At 42.2% G+C, this 18783-nt stretch overlaps 1 protein-coding gene and 1 pseudogene across 4 annotated transcripts in view; one reads left to right on the forward strand and one right to left on the reverse strand.

The window, feature by feature from the left end:
- Positions 1 to 18783, reverse strand: part of LOC122213926 (olfactory receptor 7D4-like) — a 141297-nt gene that overhangs the window by 65931 nt on the left and 56583 nt on the right. The window lies entirely within an intron of this gene.
- Positions 6688 to 7222, forward strand: LOC122213249 (annotated as a pseudogene).

Genomic DNA, 18783 nt, shown 5'->3' on the forward strand with positions numbered 1-18783 from the left:
TGTGTGTGCACTTTCTCTCTCAAAATAAATAAACTTAAAATATTGTAATTCTTTCTTTTTTTTTAATTTTTTTTAACGTTTATTTATTTTTGAGACAGAGAGAGAGAGAGAGAGACAGAGCATGAACGGGGGAGGGGCAGAGAGAGAGGGAGACACAGAATCGGAAGCAGGCTCCAGGCTGTGGGCCATCAGCCCAGAGCCTGACGTGGGGCTCGAATTCACGGACCACGAGATCGTGACCTGAGCTGAAGTTGGACGCTTAACCAACTGAGCCACCCAGGCGCCCCTAAAATATTGTAATTCTTTATGTCCAAGTTGTGTTTCCCTAGAATTACAAGGTTGCTCTAACATTGGAAATTCAACCAATTCACCACATTTGTTTTTTAAAGAGTCCTTTTACGCATTTATTCATTCAAATACTGGGTATCTATCTTAGGGAGGCACAGTTCTAAGGACTTGAATTAGATCAGGGAACAAATTTCATCATTTCAGAGGAATCAGAGGAATGCACATAATTAACTCAGTGATCATTCATGAGAAAGCCTCCCTAAACTATGAAAGATAAAATTTATAACAACATTAAAGCAAATGGTAAAGATGGAATGTATATCCCATTGATATTAACAAGAGGTATGCCGATTTAATGACTTCCAGTCATTAAAAAGTCTCCATTTTTCTGGAGATTTTATTTAGTCAGTAAAACAAGAAAAAATACAAATGATCTAAGGATTGAAGTGGAAAATTAAAACTGTCGTTACTTAAAATGATGCAATTGCCTATGTGGGAAACCCAAAAGAATACATAAAAATAAGAATTTTAAAGAAAATTTAGCAAGGCTGCTAGATATATTTCAATATATAAAGACCACCTGCATTTTGTATACTGACAATCAGAAAATCTAAATTAAAATGTATGAAATACATGTGTGATAAAATTATACTAAGAAAAATTTTTAAATGCTTAACACTAGATCTAAAGCCATGCACAGCTTTTGTGGGGAGAAAATTACAAAATATTGAACCCCTTTGAAGAAAACTTAAATGGGGAGAATCATCTTGGTCTTGGATTGGAAAGCCCAATACAAAAAATACTGCAATTCTTGGGCACCTGGGTAGCTCAGTTGAGCACCTAACTCTTGAGTTTGGCTTAGGTCATGATCCCAGGGTTGTGGGATCAAGCCCCAAGTCAGGCTCTGCATTGTGCATGGAGCCTGCTTAAGATTCTCTCTCTCCCTCTGCCCCTCTCCCCTCCTTGCATTCTTTCTCCCTCTCTCTAAAATAATTTTTTTAATTAATTAAAAAAATACTACAATTCTAAAAATGATTTAGATTCAGCAAATGTCTAATCAAAAGTGACCAAGTAGGGGTGCCTGGGGGGGTCAGTCGGTTAAGCACCCGACTTCGGCTCAGGTCATGATCTCACAGTTCCTGGGTTCGAGCCCCACGTCTGTCTCTGTGCTGACAGCTCACAGCCTGGAGCCTGCTTTGGGTGCTGTGTCTCCCCCTCTCTCTGCCCCTCCCCTACTCACGGTCTCTCAAAAATAAATGTTAAAAAACATTTTAAAAAAGTGACCAAGTATTCTTGGAGAACCAAAAAACAACCAAACAAAACCCCAAAACCTGATACACAAATATAAATGATCTCCCACAACTTCCTGATAATACAAAGGAACTGCACAATGCAAGGACTAGATCATTCTATCTTCCAATTAAACTGGCTATCTGTGAGCCATCAGGGACATAAAAGTTTTAACCAATGTCCTTTCGAAGAGCCTTGAATTGTGTATTTTCTTTAATGTTTACTTATTTAGTTTTGGGAGTGAGAGAGAGCACAAGCTGGGGAGGGGCAGAGAGAGAGAGGGAGAGAGAGGATGTGAAGCAGGCTCTGTGTGAGAGCCTGATGTGGGGCTCAAACCCATGAACTGTGAGATCATGCCTTGAGCTAGAGTCGGACTCTTAGCTGACTGAGCCGCCCAGGTGCCCCATCAAACTGTGTATTTTGAGAAATGAAATGTGTGCCTTGGTTACTATTAGTAATGTCAATAATGTCAAATGAAATGCGGAGTGACCTGACAAGACTGTGTATTGTGGCCTCCAATACATGCAGAGATATGTAATTTAGGTATCTGTGAGGCAAGAGATTCCCAGAGTTCTTGGCCCAGAAGAGGTCAATTTTTAGGCAATGGCTCAACAGTTCAATAAACATGAAGCTAGGGCCATTTATTCACCAGGATATCCAGAGCCAAGATGACTGCCTGGGATTTGGCCGGGTGCAATATTTCTCAGGATCCTTAAGTTTATTTATTTATTTTGAGAGAAAGAGAAGAGAGCAGGGGAGGGGCAGAGAGAGAGGGAGAGAGAATCCCGACCAGGCTCTACACTGTCAGCACAGAGCCCGAGGTGGGGCTTGAACTCACAAACTGTGAGATCATGACCTGAGCTGAAACCAAGAGTTGGATGCTTAACAGACTGAACATTCCAGGAGCCCCGTGGAGTCCTATTTTTTATTAGCAACATCCTGGTTAAGAGATGGAAATCAGTAACATTCTACTGTGCCCCATCACATATGATGGTTAGCAGTGGAATTCATATAGTCCATGAACTCTCATTACTGTTTACTACCCAGGTAGCCAAGGGATAGATGGATGGATGGGTGGATGGATTTACCTACTTATGCACTTATTTTCAGTTTTAAGAAAAGGCAAAACTGGGTTATTTATTTTTGAAGCAGTGGAGATAAACACCTCTTTAGTAATGGGGTTTATATGAGTTTTAATCCTTGGTGGTCTTGTTGTAACTTACGTTGGGCCATATTATTTTAACAAAGAATTCACAGGGTCCTATCTCATCAACAAAACTTGTAAGTGCCAAAGAGTTACCTTAATTTACATTTATTATTTATTGTTGTCATAGACATATCCAAGATGATACATTTTAGGGCAATAGGTAGGTATTAGGGAAATTCAGGCAAGACTACAGTTCAAGTGAGGCATACCTATTAATCCTCTATTTTTAATTACTTTTTAAAGATTATAATGGATACAATGTTTACATTTGGTGTGATCCCCAGGTATAACTATGTTTGAGCCACAGTACTGATTAAGTCTATGAAGCTTTTTCAATTAGTGCATTTTAGCAAATGTTAATTTAGAAATTACATTGAAGAGGCACAAAAGCCAATCAGTGTCCCTTTTATCTTTTTCTTACATATTTTTTGAGTATATAAATTCTATCACATAGTGATCATACATTTGATTATTACATATATAACCAAGTTATATAAATTCTTAGTATATGAAAAATTTTTAAAAATTTTTTTTTAACATTATTGAGAGACAGAGAGACACAGAGCGTAAGCAGGGAAGGAGCAGAGAGAGGAGGAGACACAGAATCCGAAACAGGCTCCAGGCTCTGAGCTGTCAGCACAGAGTCCGACGCGGGGCTCGAACCCACAAACTGTAAGATCATGGCCTGAGCCGAAGTCAGTCACCCAACCAACTGAGCCACCCAGGCGCCCCAGTATATGAAATTTTAATATACACATTTTGGAATTCTAATTGGACCTAATAATGGGACTTTGTTTTAATGATTATAGAATTTATTTCAATTCTATATTACAATATTATGTATAAATATTTTTTATTTATTTACCTTTTATTTTCTCCCCCGAACCTAGGGATTTGTTGTTTTTAAAATCAATAAATAATCTAAGAGCACTATGGTTTCTATACCTGGAACCTGCTCTGTACATAAAATTTACAGATCTCTTTTTGGGGGGCAGAGAGTGCTTCCCCAAAAAGCTGCAATCTTTACTTTTTTTTTCCCATTTAGTCTCCTGACAATGATTGTTTCCCTTAAAAAAAAAAAAAATGGGGCACCTGTGTGGCTCAGTCAGTTAAGCGTCCGTCTGACTCTTGATTTCAGCTCAAGTAATGATCTCACAGTTCATAGGATCGAGCCCTGCTTTGGATTATCTCTCTCCCTCTCCCTTTGTCCCTCCCTCTCTCTCTCTCCCTCAAAATAAATAAATAAATAAACATTAAAAAAAGAACTTAAAAACCACAAAAAGGTATTTACCTGATAAGCTCCTGTGGTGGTCCTGAGTGGCCCCGTTGTGACCATCAGCCTCTCTTTCTAGGCTATCCCTATCAACTTCAGAGGGCCTGAGATCTAAATCCAAGAGAAAAATAATGGCAGAATCCAGATTTTGTGATAATTTGGTTTGCGGGAGAATGCTTTTTAGCATGCTGGTCAGCAGCAGCACTCGGGAGTGCCCACATACACTGACCAGGAGATTGACATCCTCATATGAGCTGAGAAACCTCCTCAAAGGTCTTAGGGAAGCAAAAACAAAATGCCCCCCCCCCCTTTTTCATTATACATTGCGCCGCCAGTCTCCATGGATGGGATCTTTTCTTTTTCCCACTAAGAAAAAGTTGTGATAGAAGCAAAGAAAACATCAAAAAAGGGATTTGCCTTTAAAGCAGCTTATACATTTTTGAAAGCCAGGGTTATCCATAGGGTGGGCCCCCTCCACCTAACTAGTGATGAATGAGATGGGCCTGGCCAAATTTCAAGTCAAAAAAATTTTTTTAATATTTATTTTTGAGAGAGAGACAGAGCACGAGCAGAGGAGGGGAAGAGACAGAGAGGAAGACACACAATCTGAAACAGGCTCCAGGCTCCAAGCTGTCTGCACAGAGCCCAACGCAGGTCTTAAACTTGGGAACGGTGAGATCATGACCTGAGCCGAAGTCAGACACTTAACCAACTGAGCCACCCAGGCACCCCAGCAAGTCAAGTGGATGAGTGTTTCCCAAGGGTCACAATTCCCAAGGACAGTCAACAGCTTTTAATGACCTGTCAGTGGAACACATATTCACATCAGACCTACTTGTCCATCAAAGTAGATTTCTCACAAAGGGCCACCACCTGGGGTTCAATGCCTGGCTCCTAAGGCCTCCTTGGTGGTGCTCTAATGGCATTAATTTCAGTGTAGTGGACCAGTCTCAGCACCGTCACCGTAGCCTGAGGATAACCACTCTGTGCTTCCCACTCTCCAGGAGGCCTTCACTGTGCTTTTAATATATGCCAATTGTCCCTAGATGCTTCTGTGATTTCCCATCCAGTAGGACATCTTTGTCATTAATAAAATGTTGACTGGGGGTCTCTCATACACCCAATCATAGTAACTATACAAAGCAAGAATCTGGGATCAATCTCTTACCACCATTTAGGTTGGAAAACCATGAAAGGACGTGCAGACACAGCACAAGGCAGTAAAGGCCAAAGTGCAAGTTCACCAGTAGCCAGTACTACTCTCAGGCAGAACTTGCTGTTTGGTGTAGTCAGTGAGCCAAGAGCAGCCTAGAGGCATGCACCCCACTAAAACACTGAGTCACCTTGTGCCAAATGATTTGTGCTGGGGTCTTAAATTATAAAGGTGACTGGATGGTAACACAGGTTAATGCCACTGAAAGTTTATCATGCACAGTCCCAAGAGAAGGGGGCACACCAGCTAACACAGGATCACATAGGGAAGCACCAGGTCAGGAGGCAGAAACAGGAGTGAAGGGAAAGCATAGGTCAGAGCTGTGTTGGGGGTTCCTGAAGGAAAGGCAAGACAGACCAAGGTAAAGCTAAACATTGTGTCATCTGAGTAATTCCAGGGGGCTCTGGATCATAGGAGTTGCCTGCTACCTAGCCCTAGGTTGATTTAGGGCAGGAGGAATATTGGATCAGAGTGTGGCAGTTAAGATAAAGGAGGTGATTGGAGTATGGGCTCTGGAGTGGTTGGTCTGCATATGAAAGGTGAGCTTCCAAGGAAGTTATTTACCATCTTTAAGGATTAGCTAGTCCTGCCTTTCCCTCTGGAGACAGTCATTAGCTGAAAGGTAAACCAAGATGGCACTTACAAGGACAGCAAAACCTTGGATTGTGAGTAACTTGTTCTGTGAGTGTTCCGCAAGAGGAGCAAACCTTTCTAATACGTTTTAACTTGATAAATGAGCGATGCCTTGCAATACAAGTAGTGCATCACGCCAAACAACACATGATCACAAATGAGCCAATGGTTCTCTCTCCTTCTCTCTGCGGGATTGTGGGTGATTGTCTCCCATGCTCCGATGCTCAGTCCCAGGCGAGGTGTTTGGCAGAAATCAGTGATTGTTCAGAACACTGGAAGATGCCCACAACTGGCACTAGTGTAGTTTTTGTCACTTCAAAGCACCTAGGGACAGTCCCTTGCTTTTCCATACAAGAGTAAGCTTGGGATGGGAATGCTTTGCTCCATTCTAGGTCAGCCTGCCTGCAGACATGGACCCTTTCCTCTGCTGTCCTATTGCCAGTTACATTAAATACAGTATATGACAAGAGTTCATTAATACAGTACTATAGTCAACACCCATAATAGTGAAAGTCGTTCCTACACAATAACCCTCCTCTCTTGCCTCCCTCACACCAGCCAAGAAGGCTTTCAAAGTTAAATCCAGGTTAATTTATTTTTCTTTATATTTTGCATTTTCTTTACCATTCTGTATTATATTACAGTATTACAGTCATTTTTATAGGAATATTTTTGGGTTGTGGAATGAATCATCTGAGTCTCCATGATTTCTTATGGGGAAACCCACTTTGATATACAGTACTGTATATCCAGGAGCTATGGAGGAAGAAGCAATCTGATGTAATGTGCTTTCTTCTCAGGGTGCACTGCTGACAGTTCTACCAGCTCTCTGAGCTTCACAGGGCCCCCCGCCCAACGCAGCATGATAAAGCATGCAGACTGGGGTACAAAGCCAAGCCATGTCCTATATTGGATTCGTGTGTGACACAGTGGCCCAGTTTCTAAGGGTGCAATCTATGACAAGCCTGTCCACCATGGTGTTAACCAGTCAAATTTTGCCCAACGCCTTCAGTCTATTGCAGAAAAGAGAGCTGAATCCCACTGTGGGGGCTCTGAGAGTCTTGAATTCTTACTGGGTTGGCGAAGATTCCACATACTAATTTATCGAGAAACCCTGACACCCGGTTGATCACCAAACCAGTCCACAAGCATAGGGAGATGGGAAGGCCAACATCTGCAGGGGCAAGAGCCGTGGCCTTGGAAAAGGTGACAATTTCCACCACACTATTAGTGGTTCTCACCGGGTGGCATGCAGTGGACCCAATTCTCTCCAGCTCCATTATTACTGCTAATCTAACATTTGTAAAATTCTTACCTAATAAACGATTTATGTCAAAAAAACAAATTAGCTAGTCTTGGGAGGGGCAGTCATCTCTCGCCAGGCAGCAAGACCCCAAAGATGTTAAAGCAATATAATACACAGAAAATTAAAACTATGATGAATACAACGGCTAAGCCAATGTCCAAAAACAATGGTTTCCTCCTGAACGGAAGAAGGTGATGCAAGAAGGACGACTCACATGGGTAAGGCAATCTTCTACCTTATTTATCTGGAAGGTGGATACATATGGACCCACCATTTTGTACTTATTAGCAGCACTTAAGGATCTTCACACAATTTTCTGTTTGCATGCTAGAACTATAAAATTTGAGAGTGGAAAATACCAGGGGCACCTGGGTGGCACAGTCAGTTGAGCATCTGACTCTTGATTTCAGCTCTGGTCATGATCCTGGGGTCATGGGATGGAGCCCCACATCAGGCTCCGTGCTGAGTATGGACTCTGCTCAGGATTCATTCTCTCTCTCTCTCTCTCTCTCTCTCTCCTTCTGCCCCTCCCCCCCACTCTCTCCGTCTGTAAAATTAAAACAGGAAGAATAAAGTCACAGAGTCACATTAAAAAGTCACATTAAAATAATGTAGCATAGGCGGTGCACCTGGCTGTCTCACTCGGGAGAGCATAACAACACTTGATCTTGGAGTTGTGATTTTGAGCCCCACATGGTGGGGGTTGGGGGGAGAGTAGAGTTTACTTTAAAAAAAAAAACAAACAGGAGGAGGTACAGCAGAAGAGTCAAAGAGATGGCAGCATGAGACAGACTTGGACTGAAGTTGCTGGCCTTTAAGAAGTAAAAAAAGATCCACCAAGAAAGGAAAGTGTGAGGCATCTAGAAGCTGGAAAATGCAAGGAAACAGATGCACCCCAAGAGCCTCCAGTACTGTTACCATATTGATTTTAGCTCAGTGAGACCCTTTTCAGAGTTCTGATCTCCAAAACTGTAAGCTAGTAAAATTTTTGTTGACTTATGACATCATTTGGTGATTTGTTACAGCAGCAATAGTAAGTTCATAACACATTGTAAAGCTGGAATATTAAGGTATAGATTGTGAGGTCAAAGAGAAGCACCTTTATTCAGGATAGAATGGACAGGGCAGAACAGGATGGACAACACATACAAATTTCTCAGAAATCTATTCCAAGAAGACTTTGGCACACCCTGTTCCACAAAGTCAGCTTTCGAAAAGGTCCCCAATGACTTTTATGGTTAAATCCCATCCTCATTTAACTCCCCCAATCAGCATTTGGTATAGTTGAGCAAGTCACTGCTTCTTGCTTTGGATTAATGGATTAAGACACCAATCTTAATCTACTCCTGTACCATGGGATCCTACTTCTCAATTCACTTGCTACTTCCTCCCATGACCCCAAATGCCAAAGTGTCCCAGGGCTTGCCAATCCTCAGGTGAAATTATCTAACCTAATGGTTTTAAGTGCCGCCTATACACTGATGACTGAAACATAGGTGCTCAGCCTGATGAGCTTTGTCTTCCCATGTACCAAGAAGTCTACACACAAGCAGGTCCAATGGCTGAGCAATGATACCAGGAGGAAAAGGCATCTCTTGTGTTTCAGCCATTCCACATTATCTGTGGCTTTTGTCCTCATAGTACACAACATATCACCTAAACTCCAGGAATGTACCTGATTTCCAGGAAGGAAGGAGAAAGAATGGAGGCCAATCATTGAAGAGAAAAAGCCATTGGAGACTGTTCCCTTTTTAACAGCTTTCCCAGAATCCACACTGATGACTTCTGCCTACTTCTCACTAGCCAGGACTATGAAATAAGTCTTCCCATAAACCCAAGGAAACCTGAGAAGTAGGAATATTTTTTTTTAACGGTATGCCTGGAGATAATCTGGATTCTATTTATAAGGGACCAAAGGACAAAGAATATTGAGATGACTAGATACTACTTGCCATACAAAGCCAGAGAGAATTTTCCTATAAATAACCAAATAAGGATATATATATATAAAGAGCCCATTTTATAACCCACTTGCAAATATACTAGAAAGCAGTACCTAAAAACATTTACAAAATGCTCTTACATTGCCAATTAAACTTCCAAATATCTCGTAATTCACTGAAGACTTATATAGGGAAGTCTTTAGAGGTGAACCATAATGAAAACACCATTATATGAAATGAGTATGATATTACAGAAATTCTCTAGAGTGTCTTTATTTTTTAAATGTTTATTTTTTGAGAGAGCACATGCGACTGCAGGGAGGGACAGAGAGAGAGACAAAGAGAGAGGATCAGAAGCCAATTCCACACTATCAGCACAGTGCCTGACACGGTGCTTGAACCCATGAGCCGTGAGATCCTGACCTGAGCTGAAGTCCGACACTTAACTGACAGAGCCACCCAGGCGCCCCGAGCACTCATGAGTCTCTTAAGGGATGTGTATTTACCAAAAATCATTCCCACAACTTTACATTCATTCAGCTTCTTTCCAGGGTGGGTTTTCACACACAGATTAAGATTTATAAGATGGATACACCATTTCCCATGAACCCGATAACCACAGTTTCTCTCCACTATGGATTATCATTTTTTACTAAAGGTCAAAAGCCAAAAACCACACACACACACACACACACACACACACACACACACAGGCATTTCCCTTTGCTGCCTCTGTGAGATTCATAACATTTGCTGCCTCTGTAAGATTATCAAAGATTATCAAAGATTCGCTTATGGGGCAGAAGTAAAGTTTTCCCGCATTCATCTTACCATCAGAAGGTTTCTCTCCACTGCATGTTATGACTTACTCATTGACACCTGAACAATTTTCAGCACTTCTCACAGTCATGAGTCTTCTTGCATATGAAGCAATCAACAATTTCTGAAGGTTTTCCCATATTCCTCGTATGTATAGAAATCTCTCCACTGTTGAGTTTTTACATGTTGAGTTCTTAAAATTACTGTAAGTCTTCCTGTTTTCTTTTACATTTTTAGGGTTTGATGCCAGTATGAAGTCTCAGGTGGATATTAAGGCCTCAGCACTAAGGTTTTCCCCATATTTCTTACATACAGATGGCCGATCCCTAGAGTGAGCTATGTGCTATCAAAGCATCTGAACATATTTTAAGCTGTATCTCATTCTTACCTTCACATGACTTTTACAGTAATCTCTTATTCATTTATTTATTTATTTATTTATTTATTTATTTATTTATTTGCTGCACATGCTAATGGGAGGGGCAGAGAGGGAGAGGGAGAATCTCAAGTGGGCTCCATGCACAGCACAGAGCCCGATGATGTGGGGCTCATCTCACAACTGTGAGATCATGACCTAAGCCAAAATCAAGAGTCAGGTGCTTAACCAACTGAGCCACCCAGGCGCCCCTATTAGTTATTTTTACATAATCCGAGATCAAGAGTCACATGCTCTACCAACTGAGCCAGCCAGGCGCTCCTGAGTTTTACAGAAATTTTAGGTATGTAAAATTAATGTTAGCACAACAACAACAAAGACTCTCCCACACTCCTTGTAACTGTAGGGTTCTCTCAAGTGTGAGTTCTTACACATTCTGTAAGGTATGAACAATTACTGCTCTCCCACATACATTATATGAATGGGAATTCTGCCCTAGGGAAGTTCCTATCACGTAAGGATGAAAAATGAGTAAAGCGATCTCACATTCTTTAATTTCATAAGGTTCTTTATCCAAATGAGTTTAGATGTGAATATGAAAGGGGTTCCTGGGTGGCTCAGTCAGTTAGGCGTCCCACTTCGGCTCAGGTCATGATCTTGTGGTTCATGAGTTCGAGTCCCACGTTGGGTTGTGTGCTGACAGCTCAGGGCCTGGAGCCTGTTTCACATTCTGTGTCTCCCTGTCTCTTTCTGCCCCTCCCCTGCTCACACTCCGTCTCTCAAAAATAAATAAACGTTAAAAAATTTTAAAAAGATGTGAATACTAAGGTCTGAGGAACATTTGCAGGTGTTTCTCAAGTGCTGAAGACTGAGTGGAGGTTTTCCCACATTCCCTACATTCATATGGTTTCTCTCCAGCGTGAGTTCGCACGTGCATGTTAAAGCACATGAAGTATCTGAAGGCTTTCCCACATTCTTTACATTTGTATGGCTTTTCCTGCAGTGTGTGTTCACATGTGCATACTGAGATTTGTGGAACGAGCAAAAGCTTTCCCACGTTCTTTACAAGCATAGGCCTTCTCTCCAGTATGAGTTCTTAAATGTGTGGTAAGGCCCGATGACTGAGTGAAGCTTTCCCACACTGCCTGCCTTCATATGGCTTCTCTCTGATGTGCGACCTTACGTGCTGAGCAGTGAAGAATTATTAAAGGCTTTTCCACATTCCTTACATTCATGTAGTTTTTCTCCAGTGCGGCTTCGCATGTGTAAAAGAAGTCCTGTGGATCGAGTAAAGGCTTTCCCACATTCCACACATACAGAGGGCTTTTTTCTGCTGTGAGTTCTTCTGTGACCCGTACGGTATGAGGAATGAGTGAAGGCTTTCCCGCAGTCTTTACATTCATGTGGCTTCTCTCCAGTGTGGTGTCTCACATGTACCTTACGGGATGACTGATTAACAAAAGTTCTCCGACAATGTCTCTCCCTTGTGTTTTCATGTGTGTTTCTGAGTTTTCGTGTGCCCAGTAAGGTCTGAGAGCTAGCCAAAAGCTTTATCATGTTGAACCCTCTCAGTTTTCTCTCCGACAGGGATTTCTTTGAGCAAAGTACAAATAAAGTTCGTTTCAAAGGCTTCTCCATTCTCATTACCCCTAGAAGTTTCCTGTCTAATGTGAGTCGTGAGTGTCCACTCAACGCTCTTCGACACAGGTTAGAACCGTCTCGTCTTGCCCAGCACTGCTTCTCTCCTGCTGATTAGGGTTTAAATGACAACTAAAGACTTTTTCACACTCATTATGAAAGAATTCTCCCCTCATCACAACTTTTATATATTGGAAACATCATAATTGAAGGCTTGGGTTTTTTGTTTTTCCATTTAAGTGTACAGAGATCCTGCCCTGTTTTTGAGTTATTTTAAGCTGAACAGACAGACTCTGAGGCTAGGACCCTGCATCATATCCTCTACTTTCACAGTATCTTACACAGTTACTCCGGTAATTACCCATACTACATCATTTAAAACCTAAATTATTCCAACTAAATCCCTGTGTATCAAAAACTGAACACCTGAGCTGTGTATATGTGGATCTCTGAGGAGAAACAGGTGTGAAATAGGTTTGGCGTGCTCCTCAAGTTCCTGATATTCAAAGAATCTTCACAGATTCTGCTTTCTTTGGGTAAACGACATTTATTTCATATCATTCTCCCGGATTTTGTACTTCTGGCCCTGATGTGGGGAAAGGAAATACTTTTGGAGATCTTACCAACTGTATTCCATTTGGTGTTTTTTCCCAAGGAATCTCATGAAGGGGTGTGGAACCTTTGGTTTGGAGTTGCAAGTCCACTTCTGGAAAAAAGTGGGACAATGTGGTCTTGGCGAAAAATTCTGGGATAAAATTGTTTAAAAGCACATGGACTGACGCCTCAAAATATGACGGAGGAGGGAATTCCAGGGCTCCTTCCCACCAGAAAACCAACAAGTTTACAAAAACTATCAAAATAAACTATCACAGCAGTTTGAAATCTAGTAAAAAATGTACATTCACAAAGGGAGCACTGATGGAAGAAGCAGCTATAATTCAGCTCATCAAGAGGGGCGCCTGGGTGGCTCAGTTGGTTGAGCATCTGACTTCGGCTCAGATCATATCATGGTTTGTTGGTTCAAGCCCAGCATCGGGCTCTGTGCTGGCAGCTTAGAGCCTGGAGTCTGTTTCAGATTGTGTGTCTCCTTCTCTCTCTGCCCCTCCCCTGCGCACTCTCTCTCTCTCTGTTCCTCAAAAATAAATGTTAAAAAAACAAAAAATAAATTCATCAAGTGAGTGCTGAGGCATTTTAATTACCCACCTACCATCCCCACTCTTCGGATCAGCTCCAGCCGTGTAGACAACAGGATGCATCCTTGAGCAAGTTGCGAGGGATCAAAGGAGCGTTATGGACCTTGTTCTCAAAGAAGCACCACTGGGTGCTTCGATCTTTCTGGCAGCTTCCTTGAGTATCACCGCTGCAAGGGTGTGCGTTGTATCACCCAACTCAGAGAGTTCCAGGAACAAGGCAGCATCTCAGACAACTTTTTTTTTTAATTTTTTAAAATTTTTATTCATTTTTGAAAAAGAGAGACAGAGCACAAGCAGGGATGGGGAGGAGAGAGAGGGGGACACAGAATCAGAAGCAGGCTCCAGGCTCTGAGCTGTCAGCACAGAGCCCAATGCAGGGCTCAAACCCACGAACCATGAGATCATGACCTGAGCCAAGGTCGGATGCTCAACCAACTGTGCCACTCAGGCGCTGCTCAGACAACTTCTGATGAAGATATCTAGAGCCAAAATATTGCCTAGAGCAGCCCGAGGAAAGGGACAGCATTTGGGACAAACAAAACATAGCCTGAAAGGCCTTAGAAGGCACAGACTGGAAATGTTGATATGTGCGTGAATAGGGGTTTTATTTTATTATTTTTTTAATGTTTATTTTGAAGGAGAGAGAGCACAGCAGGGGAGGGGCAGAGAGAGAGAGGAACACAGAATCTGAAGCAGGCTTCAGGCTCCAAGCTGTCAGCACAGAGCCTGATTCAGGTCTTGAACTCACAAACTGTGAGATCATGACCTGAGTTAAGTCAGATGCTTAACCAACTGAGCCACCCACTGCCCCTGAATAGGGCTTTAAAAGCTCGAGTGTTTACCAGAGAACCAAGAAGTCCATAAGCACACCTGGGGCTGGATGCATGCTGGGAAAATGTGAGAGGATCCAAAGAGGATCCAAAGATCAACCTCTGGCTGATCTTCAGGATCCACTCCAGCAGGGACGGAAGACTAAGGAAGTGTTGTAGATGGCCTAGCTAAACACCAAAGGAGTGGCCCAACACACAGCCCATCAACAAAAACCAAAAGAACATTTTTAGTTTTCTTCTCTTGGCTCCGGGCATTTAAGGAATTTCTGTCACTCTAGTTTAGTGACCACTAAATTAACAGAACACAGATTTCAGGGACAGCACTAAAAAGAAATGCAGAACATACAGAAATAATTTATAAAAGCCACTAAGCAAACATCAACAATACACAACAAGCAGCAACAGCAAACCCTGGGAAAGAGGTGAATCAGATTTTCAAACAGCTGCTTTATGATATCTAGAATTTATGTTTCTAGGGCTCCTGGGTGGCTCAGTCAGCTGAGCATCTGACTCTTGATTTCGGCTCATGCCACTATCCCAAGGTTGTGGGATTGAGCCCTGTGTTGGGCTCTGTGCTGAGTGTGGAGCCTGCTTGGGATTCTCTCTTTCTTTCTCTTTCTCTCTATCTTTCTCTTTCCCCCTCTGCCTCTCTCTTGCTCATTTACTCTAAAATTAAAAAAAAAAAAAAATTGTTCCTAAAAGCCAAGGCACTAGACTTAGTAACAACCTTAAATCCATTTGTTTCAACACACCCAGCTAACAGAAACCATGGACAAAGAACTATAGGAAACTAGAAGAATTATGTTTCACTAAAGAAATTATCAATAAGAGACAGAAACAAAAAAGAATCAAAAGATGGGCACCTGGGTGAGTCAGTTGATGAAGTGTCGGACCTCAGCTTGGGTCATGATCTCAAAGTTTGTGGGTTCGAGCCCCATGATGGGCTCTGTGCTGACAGCTTGGAGCCTGGAGCCTGCTTTGGATTCTGTCTTCCTCTCTCTCTGCCCCTCCCCCACTCATACTTTGTCTCTCTTTCTCTCTCTCCTTCTCTCTCTCTCTCAAAAATGAATAAATGTTAACACAAATTCTTTTTTTTTTAAAGAACCAAAAGAACTAAAAAGTACAGTATCAAAAATGGGTGGTACAGGGGCACCTGGGTGGCCCAGCTGGTTAAGCATCCAGCTTCAACCCAGGTCATGATCTCATGGTTCCTGAGTTCTAGCCCCGAGTCGGGCTCTGTTCTGACAGCTCAGAGCCTGGAGCCTGTTTTGGATTCTGTCTCCCTTTCTCTCTCTCTGCCCCTCCCCCTTTTGTGTGCGCTCTTGCTTGCAAACTATCTCTCTAAAATAAATAACTCAAAAAAAAAAAAAAATGGGTGGTACAGGCGAAAGGATAGACATAAACATGAATCCAGAAAAAGAAAAGAAAAAAAAAAAAAAAAACATACTCTCAACAGTGTGCCAGGACAATTTAATGGGGGAAAGAATAGTCTCTTCAACACTAGTGCTAGGATACCTGGATAGCTCTATGCAGAAGAATCAAAGCAGACCCCTGATTCAGACCATATACACAAATTCACTCAAAATGGATCAAAAATCTGGGGCGCCTGGGTGGCTCAGTCGGTTTAGCGTCTGACTTCAGCTCAGGTCATGATCTCTCGGTCTGTGAACTCCAGCCCCACGTTGGGCTCTGTGCTGACAGCTCAGAGCCTGGCGTCTGCTTTGGATTGTGTCTCACCACCCCCTGCCCCTTCCCCACTAGTGCTCTGTCTCTGTCTCTCAAAAATAAATAAATGTAAAAAAAATTTTTTAATAAAAAAAATAAAGTAAAAATGGACCAAAAACCTAATGTAAAGGCTAAAACTATTAAAAAATCTTAGAAGAAAGCAAGTGGGTAAATCTTTAGAACCTTGGATCTGACAGTGTCTAATCTTTGTAAGATATGAAAAAGCACCAAAGAAAACAAAGATAAATGGGACCCCACCAAAATTAAAACTGTTTGTGCATCAAAAAACACTATCAAAAAGAGCACAACGATATCCCCAAATGGGAGAAAAAACATGCAAATCATACATGTGCTTTGGGCCCACTATGAGAGGCCAGAAAGAACTCCTGCACGTCAACAACAAAAAACAACACAGGGTAAAAAAGGGGCAAAGAACTTGAATCAGCATTTCTGCAAAGACACAGAAATGGTCAACAAGCACAGGATAAGATGTTCAACATCATTTGTTTTAGGGAAATGCACATCAAAACCATGGTAAGACACCACTGCATACTCTAGGATGGTTACTATTAAAACAAAAAAGAAGATGGGGCACCTGGGTGGCTCAGTCGGCTAAGCATCTGACTCTTGATTTCAGCTCAGGTCATGATCTTACGGTTCATGAGTTTGAGCCCCAAGTGGGGCTCTGTGCTGACAGCGCAGAGCCTGCCTGGGATTCTCTCTCTCCCTCACTTTCTGCCCCTCCCCAGCTCGTGCATGTGCACTCTCTCTCTCTCTCTCAAAATAAGTAAAATTTTTTAATGTTTATTTTTGAGAGAGAGAGAGACAGAGAGAGACAGAGACATAGAGTATGAGTGGGGTAGGGGCAGAGAGTGAGGGAGACACAGAATCCAAAGCAGGCTCCAGTCTCCTAGCTGTCAGCACAGAGCCCGATGTGGGGCTAGAACGCACGAGCTGTGAGATCATGACCTGAGCTGAAGTCGCATGCTTAACTGGCTGAGCCACCCAGGTGCCCCAAAATAAGTAAAATTTTTAAAAAGATTTAAAAAACAGAAAAGAAAAAAAGGAAATAAGTGATGATAGCAAGAATGTGGAGTAACTTCTACACTGTCCGAGGGAATATAGTACAGTACAGCCTCTATATAAAATAGTTTGGTAATTCTTAACAAGTTAAACATAAAAGGACCATATGCCCCCACACATTGTCATGAAATTGAATTCTGTATGATTTTACTAGATATGTACGGAATAGGTACACCTGTAAAGAGAAAGTAGATTAGTGGTTGCAGGGGCTGGGAGGAGGGCTGAACGGAGGCTACTGCTGATTGGTTACAGGGTTTCCTTTTTAAGCGAAAGTATTTCGGAACTAAAAAGAGCTGATGGTTGCACAACACTGTGAATGTACTCAGTACCAATAAATCACACTCACCAAAATGGTTCATTTGTGTATTTTATCCAAAAAGAAAAAAACATATGGCACATACTTGTATCTAAATATGAGTGGAACAAGACAAAAAGGTTGAAAAAAGGGAACTTGGGACTACACAGAGGGCAGTGTGTTAGAGAAGTCTGGCAATCATAAGAGTATGGGGTCGAAACCGCAGGCAATCTACAAAGCTTAATACTCAGGAAAACTAAGGCTGACGGTAAACAAAAAACACTGAGAGAGTCAGGAAACAAAATAGAAAGTATTGTAAAAAGACCTATCTGCAAGTAATGAAATTTTCAAGTGAGCCAGACAGGTCTTTCTGAGAGAACAGAAGAAGGTTGACATCAATGGAAATTTAAAGGTAAAGGGAGTTAAAGGTTCCTGAGCAAACTCAGAAACGAAGTGGCTTCGTTCAGCCTTCTCTGAAAAAGGGTAGACCTCCGAAAGCTTGCCAAGTGGCATTTCCAAATGGACTGCGCCTTTCCTAGACTGGCATCGCTCTGCACAAAACCGTATCATGAACTTACCCTGCAGGACTCCTCTCCCTCCTGTCCTCAGCAATTCTGCTCCTTCCAATGCAGAGCTGAGATCAGGTTTGCATGATTTGTATCCTGCTTAAGGGAAAAATACATAAAGAGAACGCTTCAAGACACGAAACGCAGGTCTTTGGATAGGAACCAACATTTTAGCCTTCACGGTTTCTGAAGACGGTGAAGTCTCACTTTATAAACTGCAAAATCATCACATGAAATTTTAAATCAATGCAATAAAACTATTCTAAAAGGAACAAAAATCGAAGTACAGGGACGTCTGGGTGGCTCAGTCGGTTAAGCATCCGACTTCAGCTCAGGTCATGATCTCACAGTCCATGAGTTCGAGCCCCACATCAGGCTCTGTGGTGACAGCTCAGAGCCTGGAGCCTGCTTCAGATTCTGTGTCTCCCTCTCTCTCTGCCCCTTCCCTGCTCATGCTCTGTCTCTCTCTGTCTCAAAAATAAATAAAAACATTAAAAAACATTTAAAAAATCGAAGTACATTCTTTGTGCCCTCAAAAGACTAGAGAACTCTAAGACCTGAAAATCACATCCGGCCTCATACACATCTTAAGTCTTAAAGTTTTGCAAAACTAAAAGGCAACTGACAGAATGGGGGAAGATATTTGCAAACGACATATCAGATAAAGGGTTAGCATCCAAAATCTATAAAGAACTTCTCAAACTCAACACCCAAAGAACAACTAATCCAGTGAAGAAATGGGCAAAAGACATGAAGAGATACTTCTCCAAAGAAGACATCCAGGGGCGCCTGGGTGGCGCAGTCGGTTAAGCGTCCGACTTCAGCCAGGTCACGATCTCGCGGTCCGTCAGTTCGAGCCCCGCGTCAGGCTCTGGGCTGATGGCTCGGAGCCTGGAGCCTGTTTCCGATTCTGTGTCTCCCTCTCTCTCTGCCCCTCCCCGTTCATGCTCTGTCTCTCTCTGTCCCAAAAATAAATAAAAAACGTTGAAAAAAAAAATTTTAAAAAAGAAGACATCCAGATGGCCAACCGACAAATGAAAAAATGCTCAACATCACTCATCATCGGGGAAATACAAATCAAAACCACAATGAGATACCACCTCAC

Source organism: Panthera leo, chromosome A2 (assembly GCF_018350215.1).
Source record: "Panthera leo isolate Ple1 chromosome A2, P.leo_Ple1_pat1.1, whole genome shotgun sequence".
In the NCBI taxonomy this organism is placed as follows: Eukaryota; Metazoa; Chordata; class Mammalia; order Carnivora; family Felidae; genus Panthera; species Panthera leo.